Genomic DNA, 18,405 nt, shown 5'->3' with positions numbered 1-18,405 from the left:
TGGCCTCCCCACTATGGACTGTTTGGGCATCCCCACTATGGATTGTTTGAACCCCCCCACTATGGACTGTTTGGGCCTCCCCCCACTACGGACTGTTTGGGCCTCCCACCACTATGGACTGTTTGGGCCTCCCACCACTATGGACTGTTTGGGCCTCCCCCCACTATGGACTGTTTGGGTCCCCCCACTATGGACTGTTTGGGTCCCCCCACTGTGGACAGTATCATCATCATCATCATCTTTTTCAGTATCATCATCTTTTTCATCAGTATCATAATCCTCTCTTTCATCATCATCTTTATCTTCATCTTCTTCATCATCTTTATTTTCTTCATCGTCTTCATCTTTTTCATGATCATATTATCTTCTTCTTCATCATCATATTTTTGGCTCCCCACTATGAACTGTTTGGGCCCTCCCCACTATGAACTGTTTTGGCCCCCCCACTATGGACTGTTTGGGCCCTCTCCCCCACTATGGACTGTTTGGGCCCTCTCACCCACTATGGACTGTTTGGGCCCCCCACTATGGACTGTTTGGCCTCCCCACTATGGACTGTTTGGGCATCCCCACTATGGATTGTTTGAACCCCCCCACTATGGACTGTTTGGGCCTTCCCCCACTACGGACTGTTTGGGCCTCCCACCACTATGGACTGTTTGGGCCTCCCCCCACTATGGACTGTTTGGGTCCCCCCACTATGGACTGTTTGGGTCCCCCCACTGTGGACAGTATCATCATCATCATCATCTTTTTCAGTATCATCATCTTTTTCATCAGTATCATAATCCTCTCTTTCATCATCATCTTTATCTTCATCTTCTTCATCATCTTCAGCTTCTTCATCATCTTTATTTTCTTCATCGTCTTCATCTTTTTCATGATCATATTATCTTCTTCTTCATCATCATATTTTTGGCTCCCCACTATGAACTGTTAGGGCCCTCCCCACTATGAACTGTTTTGGCCCCCCCACTATGGACTGTTTGGGCCCTCTCCCCCACTATGGACTGTTTGGGCCCTCTCACCCACTATGGACTGTTTGGGCCCCCCACTATGGACTGTTTGGGATCCCCCACTATGGACTGTTTGCCCCCCCCAATATGGACTGTTTGGGCCCTCTCCCCCACTATGGACTGTTTGGGCCCTCTCCACCACTATGCACTGTTTTGGCCCCCTCCCCCACTATGTACTGTTTGGGCCCCCCCACTATGGACTGTTTAGGCCCACCCCCACTATGGACTGTTTGGGCCACCCTACTATGGACTGTTTGGTCCCTCTCCCCCACTATGGACTGTTTGGTCCCTCTCCCCCATTATGGACTGTTTGGTCCCTCTCCCCCATTATGGACTGTTTGGACCCTCCACACTGTAGACTGTTTGGGCCCCACAACTATCGACTGTTTGGGCCTCCCCACTATGGATTGTTTGGACCCCCCACTATGGATTGTTTGGGCCCCCCACTATGGACTGTTTGGGCCCCCATACTATGGACTGTTTGGGCCCTCTTCCCCACTATGGACTGTTTGGGCCCTCTCACCCACTATGGACTGTTTGGGCCCCCCAATATGGATTGTTTGGGACCCCCCACTATGGACTGTTTGGGACCCCCCACCATGGACTGTTTGGGTTCCCCCAATATGGACTGTTTGGGCCCTCTCCCCCACTATGGACTGTTTGGGCCCTCTCCACCACTATACACAGTTTGGGCCCCCTCCCCCACTATGTACTGTTCGGGCCCCCCTACTATGTACTGTTTGGGCCCCCCCCACTATGGACTGTTTGGGCCCACCCCCACTATGGACTGTTTGGGCCCCCCTACTATGGACTGTTTGGTCCCTCTCCCCTACCATGGACTGTTTGGACCCTTCCCACTGTAGATTGTTTGGGCCCCACCACTATGGACTGTTTGGCCTCCCCACTATTGATTGTTTGGGCCTCCCCACTATGGATTGTTTGGGCCCCCCCACTATGGATTGTTTGAACCCCCCACTATGGCTTGTTTGGGCTCCCCCACTATGGACTATTTGTGCCCCCCCACTATGGACTGTTTGGGCTCCCTCCCGCACTATGGACTGTTTGGTCCCTCCCACTATGGACTGTTTGGGCCCTCTCCCCCACTATGGACTGTTTGGGCCCCCTCCCCACTATGGACTGTTTGGGCCCCCTCCCCCACTATGGACTGTTTTGGCCTCCTCCCCCACTATGGACTGTATGGGCCCCCTCCCCCACTATGGACTGTTTGAGCCCTCTCCCCCACTATGGACTGTTTGAGCCCTCTCCACCACTATGGACTGTTTGGGCCCCCTCCCGCACTATGGACTGTTTGGGCCCCTCCCCACTATGGACTGTTGGGTCCCTCCCCACTATGGACTGTTTGCCCCCCCCCCCACTATGGACTGTTTGGGCCCACCCCCACTATGGACTGTTTGGGCCCCCCTACTATGGACTGTTTGGTCTCTCTCCCCTACCATGGACTGTTTGGACCCTTCCCACTGTAGATTGTTTGGGCCCCACCACTATGGACTGTTTGGCCTCCCCACTATTGATTGTTTGGGCCTCCCCACTATGGATTGTTTGGGCCCCCCACTATGGACTGTTTGGTCCCTTCCCACTATGGACTGTTTGATCCCTCCCCACTATGGGCTCTTTGGGCCCACCCCCACTATATGGACTGTTTGGGCCCCCTCCCCCACTATGGAATGTTTGGCCCCCCCACTATGGACTTTTTGGGCCCCCACTATGGACTGTTTGGGTCCCCCCCCAATGGACTGTTTGGGCCCCCCCCTCTATGGACTGTATCATAATCATCATCTTTTTCAATATCATCATCTTTTTCATCATCATCATAATCATCTCTTTCATCATCATCTTTATCTTCATCTTCTTCATCGTCTTCATCTTCTTCATCGTCTTCATTTTTTTCATCATCTTATCTTCTTCATCATCTTTTTGGCTCCCCACTTTGGATTGTGTTGGGTCCCTCCGGGTCCCTCCCCACTATGGACTGTTTGGGCCCACCTCCACTATGTGGACTGTTTGGGCCTACCCCCACTATGTGGACTGTTTGGGCCCCCCCACTATGGACTGTTTAGGCCCCCCCACTATGGACTGTTTGTGCCCCCCCCACTATGGACTGTTTGGGCCCTCTCCCCCAGTATGGACTGTTTGGGCCCTCTCCCCCACTATGGACTGTTTGGGCCCTCTCCCCCATTATGGACTGTTTGGGCCCCCTCCCCCATTATGGGCTGTTTGGGCCCCCAGACTGTTTGGGCCCCCTCCCCCACTATGGACTGTTTGAGCCCCCTACCCCACTATGGCCTGTCTGGGCCCACCCCCACTATGGACTGTTTTTGCCCACCCCCCACTATGGACTGTTTGGGCCCTCTCCCCCACTGTGGACTGTTTGGGCCCTCTCCCCCACTGTGGACTGTTTGGGCCCTCTCCCCCACTGTGGACTGTTTGTGCCCTCTCCCCCACTATGGACTGTTTGGGCCCTCTCCCCCACTATGGACTGTTTGGGCCCTCTCCCCCACTATGGACTGTTTGGGGCCTCTCCCCCACTATGGACTGTTTGAGCCCTCTCCACCACTATGGACTGTATGGTCCCCTCCCACTATGGACTGTATGTGGGCCCCTCCCACTATGGACTGTATGAGGCCCGTACCATTATGTACTCTATGTGGGTCCCTCCCAATATGGACTGTATTTTGCCCCCCACTATGGACTCTTTGGGCCCCCCACTATGGACTGTTTGGCCCTCCCATTATGGACTGTTTGGTCCCTCCCCTCTATGGACTGTTTGGGCTCCCCCACTATGGACTGTTTGGGCCCCCCACTATGGACTGTTTGGGCCCCCGACTGTGGACTGTTTGGGCCCCCCACTGTGGACTGTTTGGGCCCCTTCCCCCACTATGGACTGTTTGGTTCCCCTCCCCCATTATGGACTGTTTGGACCCCCTCCCCCACTATGGACTGTTTGGGCCCCCCCACTATATACTGTTTGGGCCCCCCCCACTATGGACTGTTTGGGCCCCGCACTATGGACTGTTTGGGCCCCGCCCACGATGGACTATTTGAGCACCCTCCCCACTATGGACTGTATCATCATCATCATCATCTTTATTATTATCATCATATTTTTCACCATCATCATAATCCTCTCTTTCATCATCATCTTTATCTTCATCTTCTTCATCGTCTTCAATTTCTTAATCGTCTTCATCATGATATTATCTTCTTCTTCATCATCATCTTATCTTCCTCTTCATCATCATCTTTTTGGCTCCCCACTACGGACTGTTTGGTCCCTCCCCACTTTGGTCTGTTGGGTCCCTACCCACTATGGACTGTTTTGTTCCTCCCCACTATGGACTGTTTGGGCCCACCCCCACTATGTGGACTGTTTGGGCCCCCCCACTATGGACTGTTTGTGCCCCCCCCCCACTATGGACTGTTTGGGCTCCCTCCCGCAGTATGGACTGTTTGGTCCCCCCACTATGGACTGTTTGGGCCCTCTCCCCCACTATGGACTGTTTGGACCCTCTCCTCCATTATGGACTGTTTGGGTCCCCTACCCCACTATGGACTGTTTGGGCCCCCTCCCCCACTATGGACTGTTTGGGCCCCCTGCCCAACTATGGACTGTTTGGGCCCCCTCCCCCACTATGGACTGTTTGAGCCCTCTCCACCACTATGGACTCTTTGGGCCCCCTTCCCGCACTATGGACTGTTGGGTCCCTCCCCACTATGAACTGTTGGGTCCTTCCCCACTATGAACTGTTTTGGCCCCCCTTATATGGACTTTTTGGGCCCTCCCCCACTATGTGGACTGTTTGGGCCCCCTCCCGCACTATGGACTGTTTGGGCCCCCTCCCGCACTATGGACTGTTTGGGCCCCCTCCCGCACTATGGACTGTTTGGTCTCTCCCGCAGTATGGATTGTTTGGTCCCTCCCGCAGTATGGATTGTTTGGTCCCTCCCCACTATAGACTGTTTGGTCCCCACTATGGGCTGTTTGGGCCCCCCTCACTATGGACTGTTTGGGCCCCCCACTATGAACTGTTTGGGCCCCCCACTATGGACTGTATGTACTCGCCCACTATGGACTGTTTTGGTCCCCCACTATGGACTGTTTGGCCCCCCCACTATGGACTGCTTGGGCCCCCCCACTATGGACTGTTTGGGCCCCCCCACTATGGACTATTTGGGCCCCCCCACTTTGGACTGTTTGGGCCCCCAATATGAACTGTTTGGGCTCCTCCTACTAAGGACTGTTTGGGCCCCTCCCACTTTGGACTGTATGTGGGCCCTTCCCACTATAGACTGTATTTGGGCCCCTCCCACTATGGACTGTATGAGGCCCTCATGAGGCATGTATGAGGCACCTCATGAGGGTGCTCAAACAGTCCATCGTGGTCCCCCGACTATGGACTGTTTGGGCCCTCTCCCCCACTATGGACTGTTTGGGCCCTCTCCTCCATTATGGACTGTTTGGGTCCCCTCCCCCACTATGGACTGTTTGGGCCCCCTCCCCCACTATGGACTGTTTGGGCCCTCTCCCCCACTATGGACTGTTTGGGCCCCCTCCACCACTATGGACTGTTTGAGCCCTCTCCACCACTATGGACTCTTTGGGCCCCCTTCCCGCACTATGGACTGTTGGGTCCCTCCCCACTATGAACTGTTGGGTCCTTCCCCACTATGAACTGTTTTGGCCCCCCTTCTATGGACTTTTTGGGCCCTCCCCCACTATGTGGACTGTTTGGGCCCCCTCCCGCACTATGGACTGTTTGGGCCCCCTCCCGCACTATGGACTGTTTGGGCCCCCTCCCGCACTATGGACTGTTTGGTCTCTCCCGCAGTATGGATTGTTTGGTCCCTCCCGCAGTATGGATTGTTTGGTCCCTCCCCACTATAGACTGTTTGGTCCCCACTATGGGCTGTTTGGGCCCCCCTCACTATGGACTGTTTGGGCCCCCCACTATGAACTGTTTGGGCCCCCCACTATGGACTGTATGTACTCGCCCACTATGGACTGTTTTGGTCCCCCATTATGGACTGTTTGGCCCCCCCACTATGGACTGCTTGGGCCCCCCCACTATGGACTGTTTGGGCCCCCCCACTATGGACTATTTGGGCCCCCCCACTTTGGACTGTTTGGGCCCCCAATATGAACTGTTTGGGCTCCTCCTACTAAGGACTGTTTGGGCCCCTCCCACTATGGACTGTATGTGGGCCCTTCCCACTATGGACTGTATTTGGGCCCCTCCCACTATGGACTGTATGAGGCCCCTACCACTATGGACTGTATGTGCCCCCCCCAACAATGGACTGTATGTGGGCCTCCCACTATGGACTGTATGTGGGCCCCTCCCACTATGGACTGTATGTGGGCCCCTCCCACTATGGACTGTATGAGACCCCTACCACTATGGACTGTATGTGGCCCCTCCCACTATGGACTGTATGTGGGCCCCCCACTATGGATTCTCTTGGTCCCTCACTATGGACTCTTTGGGTCCCCCACTATGGACTCTTAGGGTCTGCCCACTATGGACTGTTTGGGCCCTCCCCACTATGGACTATTTGGGCCCCCCCTCTATGGACTGTTTGGCCCCCCCACTGTGGACTGTTTGTGCCCCCCCCACTGTGGACTGTTTGGGCCCCCCCACTGTGGACTGTTTGGGCCCCCCACTGTGGACTGTTTGGGCCCCCTCCCCCACTATGGACTGTTTGGGCCCCCCACTATGGACTGTTTGGGCCCCTCCCCCCACTATGGACTGTTTGGGCCCCCCCCCCACTATGGACTTTTTGGGCCCCCTCCCCCACTATGGACTGTTTGGGCCCTCCCCACTATGGACTGTTTGCCCCCCCCCACTGTGGACTGTTTGTGCCCCCCCTATGGACTGTTTGGGCCCCCGACTGTGGACTATTTGGGCCCCCCACTGTGGACTGTTTGGGCCCCTTCCCCCACAATGGACTGTTTGGGCACCAACCACTATGGACTGTTTGGGCCCCCCACTATGGACTGTTTGGGCCCCGCCAACGATGGACTGTTTGAGCACCCTCCCCACTATGGACTGTATCATCATCTTCATCATCTTTTTCATTATCATCATATTTTTCACCATCATCAAAATCCTCTCTTTCATCATCATCTTTATCTTCATCTTCTTCATCGTCTTCATTTTCTTCATCGTCTTCATCTTCTTCATCATCATATTATCTTCTTCTTCATCATCATCTTATCTTCTCCCCACTACGGACTGTTTGGTCCCTCCCCACTTTGGACTGTTGGGTCCCTCCCCACTATGGACTGTTGGGTCCCTCCCCACTATGGACTGTTTGGGCCCGCCCCCACTATGTGGACTGTTTGGGCCCCCCGACTATGGACTGTTTGTGCCCCCCCACTATGGACTGTTTGGGCTCCCTCCCGCACAATGGACTGTTTGGTCCCCCCACTATGGACTGTTTGGGCCCTCTCCCCCACTATGGACTGTTTGGGCCCTCTCCCCCACTATGGACTGTTTGGGTCCCCTCCCCCACTATGGACTGTTTGGGTCCCCTCCCCCACTATGGACTGTTTGGGCCCCCTCCCCCACTATGGACTGTTTGGGCCCCCTCCCCCACTATGGACTGTTTGAGCCCTCTCCACCACTATGGACTGTTTGGGCCCCCTCCCGCACTATGGACTGTTGGGTCCCTCCCCACTATGGACTGTTGGGTCCCTCCTCAGTATGGACTGTTTGGGCCCTCCCCCACTATGTGGACTGTTTGGGCCCCCCCACTATGGACTGTTTAGGCCCCCCACTATAGATTGTTTGGGCCCCCTCCCGCACTATGGACTGTTTGGGCCCCCTCCCCCACTATGGACTGTTTGAGCCCTCTCCCCCACTATGGACTGTTTGGGCCCCCTCCCGCACTATAGACTGTTTGGGCCCCTCCCCACTATGGACTGTTGGGTCCCTCCCCACTATGGACTGTTTGGCCCCCCCCACTATGGACTGTTTGGGCCCACCCCCACTATGGACTGTTTGGGCCCACCCCCACTATGGACTGTTTGGGCCCCCCTACTATGGACTGTTTGGTCTCTCTCCCCTACCATGGACTGTTTGGACCCTTCCCACTGTAGATTGTTTGGGCCCCACCACTATGGACTGTTTGGCCTCCCCACTATGGACTGTTTGGGCCTCCCCACTATGGATTGTTTGGGCCCCCCACTATGGACTGTTTGGTCCCTCCCCACTATGGACTCTTTGGGCCCACCCCCACTATATGGACTGTTTGGGCCCCCTCCCCCACTATGGAATGTTTGGCCCCCCCACTATGGACTTTTTGGGCCCCCACTATGGACTGTTTGGGTCCCCCACAATGGACTGTTTGGGCCCCCCTCTATAGACTGTATCATAATCATCATCTTTTTCAATATCATCATCTTTTTCATCTTCATCATAATCATCTCTTTCATCATCATCTTTATCTTCATCTTCTTCATCGTCTTCATCTTCTTCATCGTCTTCATTTTTTTCATCATCTTCATCATCACATTATTTGCTTCATCATCATCATCTTATCTTCTTCATCATCTTTTTGGCTCCCCACTTTGGACTGTGTTGGGTCCCTCCCCACTATGGACTGTTTGGTCCCTCCCCACTATGGACTGTTTAGCCCCCCCCACGATGGACTGTTTGGGCCTACCCCCACTATGTGGACTGTTTGGGCCCCCCCACTATGGACTGTTTAGCCCCCCCCACTATGGACTGTTTGTGCCCCCCCCACGATGGACTGTTTGGGCCCTCTCCCCCAGTATGGACTGTTTGGGCCCTGTCCCCCACTATGGACTGTTTGGGCCCTCTCCACCATTATGGACTGTTTGGGCCCCCTCCCCCATTATGGGCTGTTTGGGTCCCCAGACTGTTTGGGCCCCCTCCCCCACTATGGACTGTTTGGGCCCCCTACCCCACTATGGCCTGTCTGGGCCCACCCCCACTATGGACTGTTTTTGCCCACCCCCCACTATGGACTGTTTGGGCCCTCTCCCCCACTGTGGACTGTTTGGGCCCTCTCCCCCACTGTGGACTGTTTGGGCCCTCTCCCCCACTGTGGACTGTTTGGGCCCTCTCCCCCACTATGGACTGTTTGGGCCCTCTCCCCCACTATGGACTGTTTGGGCCCTCTCCCCCACTATGGACTGTTTGAGCCCTCTCCACCACTATGGACTGTATGGTCCCCTCCCACTATGGACTTTTTTTTGGGCCCCTCCCACTATGGACTGTATGAGGCCCGTACCATTATGTACTCTATGTGGGCCCCTCCCAATATGGACTGTTTTTGGCCCCCCACTATGGACTCTTTGGGCCCCCCACTATGGACTGTTTGGCCCTCCCATTATGGACTGTTTGGTCCCTCCCCACTATGGACTGTTTGGGCTCCCCCACTATGGACTGTTTGGGCCCCCCACTGTGGACTGTTTGGGCCCCCCACTGTGGACTGTTTGGGCCCCCCACTGTGGACTGTTTGGGCCCCTTCCCCCACTATGGACTGTTTGGTTCCCCTCCCCCATTATGGACTGTTTGGACCCCCTCCCCCACTATGGACTGTTTGGGCCCCCCCACTATATACTGTTTGGGCCCCCCCCACTATGGACTGTTTGGGCCCCGCACTATGGACTGTTTGGGCCCCGCCCACGATGGACTATTTGAGCACCCTCCCCACTATGGACTGTATCATCATCATCATCATCTTTTTCATTATCATCATATTTTTCACCATCATCATAATGCTCTCTTTCATCATCATTGTTATCTTCATCGTCTTTAATTTCTTAATCGTCTTCATCATGATATTATCTTCTTCTTCATCATCATCTTATCTTCTTCTTCATCATCATCTTTTTGGCTCCCCACTACGGACTGTTTGGTCCCTCCCCACTTTGGACTGTTGGGTCCCTCCCCACTATGGACTGTTTGGTCCCTCCCCACTATGGACTGTTTGGGCCCACCCCCACTATGTGGACTCTTTTGGCCCCCCCACTATGGACTGTTTGTGCCCCCCCCCACTATGGACTGTTTGGGCTCCCTCCCGCACTATGGACTGTTTGGTCCCCCCACTATGGACTGTTTGGGCCCTCTCCCCCACTATGGACTGTTTGGACCCTCTCCTCCATTATGGACTGTTTGGGTCCCCTCCCCCACTATGGACTGTTTGGGCCCCCTCCCCCACTATGGACTGTTTGGGCCCCCTGCCCAACTATGGACTGTTTGGGCCCCCTCCCCCACTATGGACTGTTTGAGCCCTCTCCACCACTATGGACTCTTTGGGCCCCCTTCCCGCACTATGGACTGTTGGGTCCCTCCCCACTATGAACTGTTGGGTCCTTCCCCACTATGAACTGTTTTGGCCCCCCTCTATGGACTTTTTGGGCCCTCCCCCACTATGTGGACTGTTTGGGCCCCCCACTATGGACTGTTTGGGCCCCCTCCCGCACTATGGACTGTTTGGTCCCTCCCGCAGTATGGATTGTTTGGTCCCTCCCGCAGTATGGATTGTTTGGTCCCTCCCCACTATAGACTGTTTGGTCCCCACTATGGGCTGTTTGGGCCCCCCACTATGGACTGTTTGGGCCCCCACTATGAACTGTTTGGGCCCCCCACTAAGGACTGTATGGACCCGCCCACTATGGACTGTTTTGGTCCCCCATTATGGACTGTTTGGGCCCCCCACTATGGACTGTTTGGGCCCCCCCACTATGGACTATTTGGGCCCCCCCACTTTGGACTGTTTGAGCCCCCAATATGAACTGTTTGGGCCCCTCCTACTAAGGACTGTTTGGGCCCCTCCCACTATGGACTGTATGTGGGCCCTTCCCACTATGGACTGTATTTGGGCCCCTCCCACTATGGACTGTATCAGGCCCCTACCACTATGGACTATATGTGCCCCCCAACAATGGACTGTATGTGGGCCTCCCACTATGGACTGTATGTGGGCCCCTCCCACTATGGACTGTATGAGACCCCTACCACTATGGACTGTATGTGGCCCCTCCCACTATGGACTGTATGTGGGCCCCCCACTATGGATTCTCTTGGTCCCTCACTATGGACTCTTTGGGTCCCCCATTATGGACTCTTTGGGTCCCCCACTATGGACTGTTTGGGCCCTCCCCACTATGGACTGTTTGGGCCCCCCTCTATGGACTGTTTGGCCCCCCCACTGTGGACTGTTTGTGCCCCCCCACTGTGGATTGTTTGGGCCCCCCCACTGTGGACTGTTTGGGCCCCCCACTATGGATTGTTTGGGCCCCCCCACTATGGACTGTTTGGGCCCCCTCCCCCACTATGGACTGTTTGGGCCCTCCCCACTATGGACTGTTTGCCCCCCCCACTGTGGACTGTTTGTGCCCCCCCTATGGACTGTTTGGGCCCCCGACTGTGGACTGTTTGGGCCCCCCACTGTGGACTGTTTGGGCCCCTTCCCCCACTATGGACTGTTTGGGCACCCTCCCGCACTATGAACTGTTTGGACCCCCTCCCCCACTATGGACTGTTTGGGCCCCAACCACTATGGACTGTTTGGGCCCCCCCACTATGGACTGTTTGGGCCCCCCCACTATGGACTGTTTGGGCCCCGCCCACGATGGACTGTTTGAGCACCCTCCCCACTATGGACTGTATCATCATCATCATCATCTTTTTCATTATCATCATATTTTTCACCATCATCATAATCCTCTCTTTCATCATCATCTTTATCTTCAGCTTCTTCATTTTCTTCATTGTCTTCATCTTCTTCATCATCATATTATCTTCTTCTTCATCATCATCTTATCTTCTCCCCACTACGGACTGTTTGGTCCCTCCCCACTTTGGACTGTTGGGTCCCTCCCCACTATGGACTGTTGGGTCCCTCCCCACTATGGACTGTTTGGTCCCTCCCGAATATGGACTGTTTGGGCCCACCCCCACTATGTGGACTGTTTGGGCCCCCCCACTATGGACTGTTTGTGCCCCCCCACTATGGACTGTTTGGGCTCCCTCCCGCACAATGGACTGTTTGGTCCCCCCACTATGGACTGTTTGGGCCCTCTCCCCCACTATGGACTGTTTGGGCCCTCTCCTCCATTATGGACTGTTTGGGTCCCCTCCCCCACTATGGACTGTTTGGGCCCCCTCCCCCACTATGGACTGTTTGGGCCCCCTCCCCCACTATGGACTGTTTGAGCCCTCTTCACCACTATGGACTGTTTGGGCCCCTCCCGCACTATGGACTGTTGGGTCCCTCCCCACTATGGACTGTTGGGTCCCTCCCCACTATGGACTGTTGGGTCCCTCCCCACTATGGACTGTTTGGGCCCCCCCACTATGGACTGTTTGGGCCCTCCCCCACTATGTGGACTGTTTGGGCCCCCCCACTATGGACTGTTTAGGCCCCCCCACTATAGATTATTTGGGCCCCCTCCCGCACTATGGACTGTTTGGGCCCCCTCCCGCACTATGGACTGTTTGGGCCCTCCCACACTATGGACTGTTTGGTCCCTCCCCACTATAGACTGTTTGATCCCCACTATGGACTGTTTGGGCCCCCCCACTATGGATTGTTTGGGCCCCCCACTATGGACTGTTTTGGCCCCCCACTATGGACTGTTTGGGCCCCCCACTATGAACTGTTTGGACCCGCCCACTATGGACTGTTTGGGCCCCCCACTATGGACTGTTTGGGCCCCCCCACTATGGACTATTTGGGCCCCCCACTTTGGACTGTTTGGGCCCCCAATATGAACTGTTTGGGCCCCTCCCACTAAGGACTGTTTGGGCCCCTCCCACTATGGACTGTATGTGGGCCCTTTCCACTATGGACTGTATGTGGGCCCCTCCCACTATGGACTGTATGAGGCCCCTACCACTATGGACTGTATGTGGCCCCTCCCACTTTGGACTGTATGTGGGCCTACCACTATGTACTGTATGTGGGCCCCTCCCACTATGGAATGTATGTGGGCCCCTCCCACTATGGACTGTATGAGGCCCCTACCACTATGGACTGTATGTGGCCCCTCCCACTATGGACTGTATGTGGGCCCCCCACTATGGAGTCTTTGGTTCCCCCCACTATGGACTCTTTGGGTCCCCCACTATGGACTCTTAGGGCCTGCCCTCTATGGACTGTTTTGGCCCTCCCCACTATGGACTGTTTGGGCCCCCCCACTATGGACTGTTTGCCCCCCCACTGTGGACTGTTTGTGCCCCCCCCACTGTGGACTGTTTGGGCCCCCCACTGTGGACTGTTTGGGCCCCCTCCCCCACTATGGACTGTTTGGGCCCCCCACTATGGACTGTTTGGGCGCCCTCCCCCACTATGGACTGTTTGGGCCCCCTCCACCACTATGGACTGTTTGGGCCCCCTCCCCCACTATGGACTGTTTGGGCCATCCCACTATTGACTATTTGGGCCCCCCCCACGATGGACTGTTTGAGCCCCCCTCCCCACTATGGACTGTATCATCATCATCTTTTTCATTATCATCTTTTTCATCCTCATCATAATCCTCTCTTTCCTCATCATCTTTATCTTCATCTTCTTCATCGTCTTAATTTTCTTCATCGTCTTCATCTTCATCATCATCTTATCTTCTTCATCATCATCTTTTTGGCTCCCCACTTCGGACTGTTTTTTCCCTCCCCACTATGGACTGTTTGGTCCCTCCCCACTATGGACTGTTTGGTCCCTCCCCACTATGGACTGTTTGGGCCCCCTCCCCCACTATGGAATGTTTGGGCCCCCCCACTATGGACTGTATCATCATCATCATCATCTTTTTCAATATCATCATGTTTTTCATCATCATCTTCATTTTCTTCATCGTCTTCATCATCATATTATCTTCTTCTTCATCATCATCTTATCTTCTTCTTCATCATCATCTTTTTGGCTCCCCACTTTGGACTGTTGGGTTTCTCCCCACTATGGACTGTTTGGTCCCTCCCCACTATGGACTGTTTGGTCCCTCCCCACTATGGACTGTTTGGGCCCTCTCCCCCACTATGGACTGTTTGGGCCCTCTCCCCCACTATGGACTGTTTCGGGCCTCTCCCCCACTATGGACTGTTTGGGGCCTCTCCCCCACTATGGACTGTTTCAGCCCTCTCCACCACTAAGGACTGTATGGGCCCCTCCCACTATGGACTGTATGTGGGCCCCTCCCACTATGGACTGTATATGGGCCCCTCCCACTATGGACTGTATGAGGCCCCTACCACTATGGACTCTATGTGGGCCCCTCCCAATATGGACTGTATTTGGCCCCCCACTATGGACTGTTTGGGCCCTCCCCACTATGGACTGTTTGACCCTCCCATTATGGACTGTTTCGGCCCCCCCACTATGAACTGATTGGACCCCCCCATGACCCCCTCCCCACTATGGACTATATCATCATCATCATCTTTTTCAATATGATCATCTTTTTCATCATCATCATAATTCTCTTTTTCAGCATCATCATCTTTATCTTTTTCTTCATCGTCTTCATCTTCATCGTCTTCATCGTCATCATTGTCTTCATCTTCATCGTCTTCATCATCTTTATCTTCTTCATCATCAGCTTCTCTTCTTCTTCATCATCATCTTTTTGGCTCCCCACTACGGACTGTTTGGTCCCTCCCCACTATGGACTGTTTGGGCCCTCCCCACTATGGACTGTTTGGGCCTCCCATTATGGACTGTTTGGGCCCCCCCCACTATGAACTGATTGGACCCCCCCATGGACTGTTTGGACCCCCCCACTATGGACTGTTTGGAACCCCCACTCTGGATTGTTTGTGCCCCCCCACTATGGACTGTTTGTGCACCCCACTATGGACTGTCCTCTTCTTTTTGGGCACCCTCACCACTATGGACTGTTTGGGCCCCTTCCCAACTATGGATTGTTTGGGCCCCCCACTATGGACTGTTTGGGCCCTCTCCCCCACTATGGGCTGTTTGGGCCCTCTCCCCCACTATGGACTGTTTGGGCCCATCCCACTATGGACTGTTTGGGCCCGTCCCACTATGGACTTTTTTGGGCCCCTCCCATCATGGACTGTATGTGGGCCCCTCCCATCATGGACTGTATGTGGGCCCCTCCCATCATGGACTGTATGTGGGCCCCTTCCACTATGGACTGTATGTGGGCCCCTCCCATCATGGACTGTATGTGGGCCCCTCCCACTATGGACTCTTTGGACCCCCACTATGGACTCTTTGGGCCCTCCCCACTATGGACTCTTTGACCCTCCCCACTATGGACTGTTTGGGCCCTCCCCACTATGGACTGTTTGGGTCCCCCCACTATGAACTATTTGGACCCCCACTATGGACTGTTTGGACCCCTCACTATGGATTGTTTGAGCCCCCCCACTATGGACTGTTTGGGCCCCCCCACTATGGACTGTTTGGGGCCTGTCCCCCACTATGGACTGTTTGGGTCCCGCCACTATGGACTGTTTTGGCCCTGTCCCCCACTATGGACTGTTTGAGCCCCCTCCCCGCTATGGACTGTATCATCATCATCATCTTTTTCAATATGATCATCTTTTTCATCATCATCATAATCCTCTTTTTCAGCATCATCATCTTTATCTTTTTCTTCATCTTCATCGACTTCATCTTCTTCATAATCGTCTTCATCTTCTTCATCTTCTTCATCATCTTCATCACACCTGATGTACTGACGGCCTATCTCATTTCTTGAGGCTCTGAAATGTCAGGAAAGTACAAATACCCCCCAAATGACCCCTTTTTGAAAAGTAGACAGTCCAAGGTATTTAGTAAGAGGCATGGTGAGTTTTTTGAAGTTGTAATTTTTCCCCGCAATTCTTGGGAAAAAGAAGAATGTTTTTTTTTGTTTTGTTTTTTACAAAATTGTCATAATAACAAGTTATTTCTCATACACAGCATATGCATACTTCCAATTACACCCAAAAATACATTCTGCAACTCTTCCTGAGTATGGCGATACCACATGTGTGGGACTTTTACACAGGCTGGCCACACAGAGAGGCAGCGGAGCACCGTAGATGGTTCTAGAAGCATAAATGACACCTCTAATTTCCTAACGACCTATTACATTTGTGAATGCCCCGAAGCACCAGGACAGTAGAATTACCCACAAAATTACCCCATTTTGGAAAGCAGACACCCCAACGTATATTCTAGGAGGCACAATGAGTCTTTTGAACAGTTAATTTTTTTCCACAAGTCTTCAGAAAACATGGCAAGAAAATTAAAATCTTTTTTTTTTTTTTTTTTTTTACACAAAGTTGTCCATTTATAAGATATTTCTAACACATAGCATGTATATAGCAAAAATGACACCCCAAAACACATTCTGCTACTCCTCCTGAGTATTGCGATACCACATGTGTGACACTTTTACACAGCCTGGCCATATACAGAGGACCAACATGGAAGTGGTACCTTCAGGTGTTCTAGGAGCATAAATGACACATCTCATTTTGTTCCTACCTATCACACTTTTGAAGGTCCTGGAGCACCAGGACAAAGCAATTACCCACAAAATGACCCCATTTTGGAAAGCAAACACCTCAATGTGTATTCTATGAGGCATGGTCTGCAAATAGGTACTCCGACGGGCTGGTGACAGGTACTCCGTTGCTCCGACGGGCTGGTGACAGGTACTCCGTTGCTCCGACGGGCTGGTGACAGGTACTCGGGTACTCCGACGGGCTGGTGACAGGTACTCGGGTACTCCGACGGGCTGGTGACAGGTACTCGGGTACTCAGATGAACTGTGACAGGTACTCAGACTGTGACAGGTACTCAGATGAACTGTGACAGGTACTCAGGTACTCAGATGGGCTGTGACAGGTACTCAGATGGGCTATGACAGGTACTCAGATGGACTGTGACAGGTACTCAGATGGACTGTGACAAGTACTCAGATGGACTGTGACAGGTATTCAGATGGACTGTGACAGGTACTAAGATGGGTTGTGACAGGTACTCAGGTACTCAGATGGGCTGTGACAGGTACTCGGGTACTCAGATGGGCTGGGACAGGTACTCGGGTACTCAGATGGACTGTGACGGGTACTCAGATGGGTTGTGACGGGTACTCAGATGGGTTGTGACGGGTACTCAGGTACTCGGGTACTCAGATGGGCTGTGACAGGTACTGGGGTACTCAGATGGGCTATGACAGGTACTCGGGTACTCAGATGGGCTGGGACAGGTACTCGGATACTCAGATGGGCTGGGACAGGTACTCGGGTACTCAGATGGGCTGGGACAGGTACTCGGGTACTCAGATGGGCTGGGACAGGTACTCAGATGGGCTGACAGGTGCTCAGGTACTCGGATACTCAGATGGACTGTGACAGGTACTCGGGTACTCAGATGGGCTGGAACAGGTACTTGGGTACTCAGATGGGCTGGGACAGGTACTCGGGTACACAGATGGGCTGGGACAGGTACTCAGATGGGCTGGGACAGGTACTCAGATGGGCTGGGACAGGTACTCTGGTACTCAGATGGGCTGTGACAGGTACTCAGGTACTCGGGTACTCAGATGGGCTGTGACAGGTACTCCGGTACTCAGATGGGCTGGGACAGGTACTCAGATGGGCTGACAGGTGCTCAGGTACTCGGATACTCAGATGGACTGTGCCAGGTACTCAGGTACTCGGGTACTCAGATGGGCTGGGACAGGTACTCAGGTACTCAGATGGGCTGGCAGGTGCTCAGGTACTCGGATGGGCTGACAGGTGCTCAGGTACTCGGATGGACTGTGACAGATACTCAGGTACTCGGATGGACTGTGACAGGTACTCAGGTACTCGGATACTCAGATGGACTGTGACAGATACTCAGTTGGACTGTGACAGGTACTCAGATGGGCTTTGACAGGTACTCAGGTACTGGGGTACTCAGATGGGCTGACAGGTACTCAGGTAATCAGATGGGCTGACAGGTAGTCAGATGGCTGGGACAGGTACTCGGGTACTCAGATGGGCTGATAGATACTCGGGTACTGTGATGGGTGGTGACAGGTACTCAGATGGGCTGTGACAGGTACTCAGGTACTGGGGTACTCAGATGGGCTGACAGGTACTCAGGTAATCAGATGGGCTGACAGGTAGTCAGATGGCTGGGACAGGTACTCGGGTACTCAGATGGGCTGATAGATACTCGGGTACTGTGATGGGTGGTGACAGGTACTCAGATGGGCTGTGACAGGTACTCAGGTACTGGGGTACTCAGATGGGCTGACAGGTACTCAGGTAATCAGATGGGCTGACAGGTAGTCAGATGGCTGGGACAGGTACTCGGGTACTCAGATGGGCTGATAGATACTCGGGTACTGTGATGGGTGGTGACAGGTACTTTGATGGGTGGTGACAGGTCC

The sequence above is a fragment of the Lithobates pipiens genome, unplaced genomic scaffold (assembly GCF_037356315.1).
Source record: "Lithobates pipiens isolate NorthernLeopardFrog02 unplaced genomic scaffold, aLitPip1_a1.2 Scaffold_16, whole genome shotgun sequence".
In the NCBI taxonomy this organism is placed as follows: domain Eukaryota; kingdom Metazoa; phylum Chordata; class Amphibia; order Anura; family Ranidae; genus Lithobates; species Lithobates pipiens.
The sequence above is the reverse complement of the archived record's forward strand: the minus strand, read 5'-3'. Positions refer to the sequence as shown.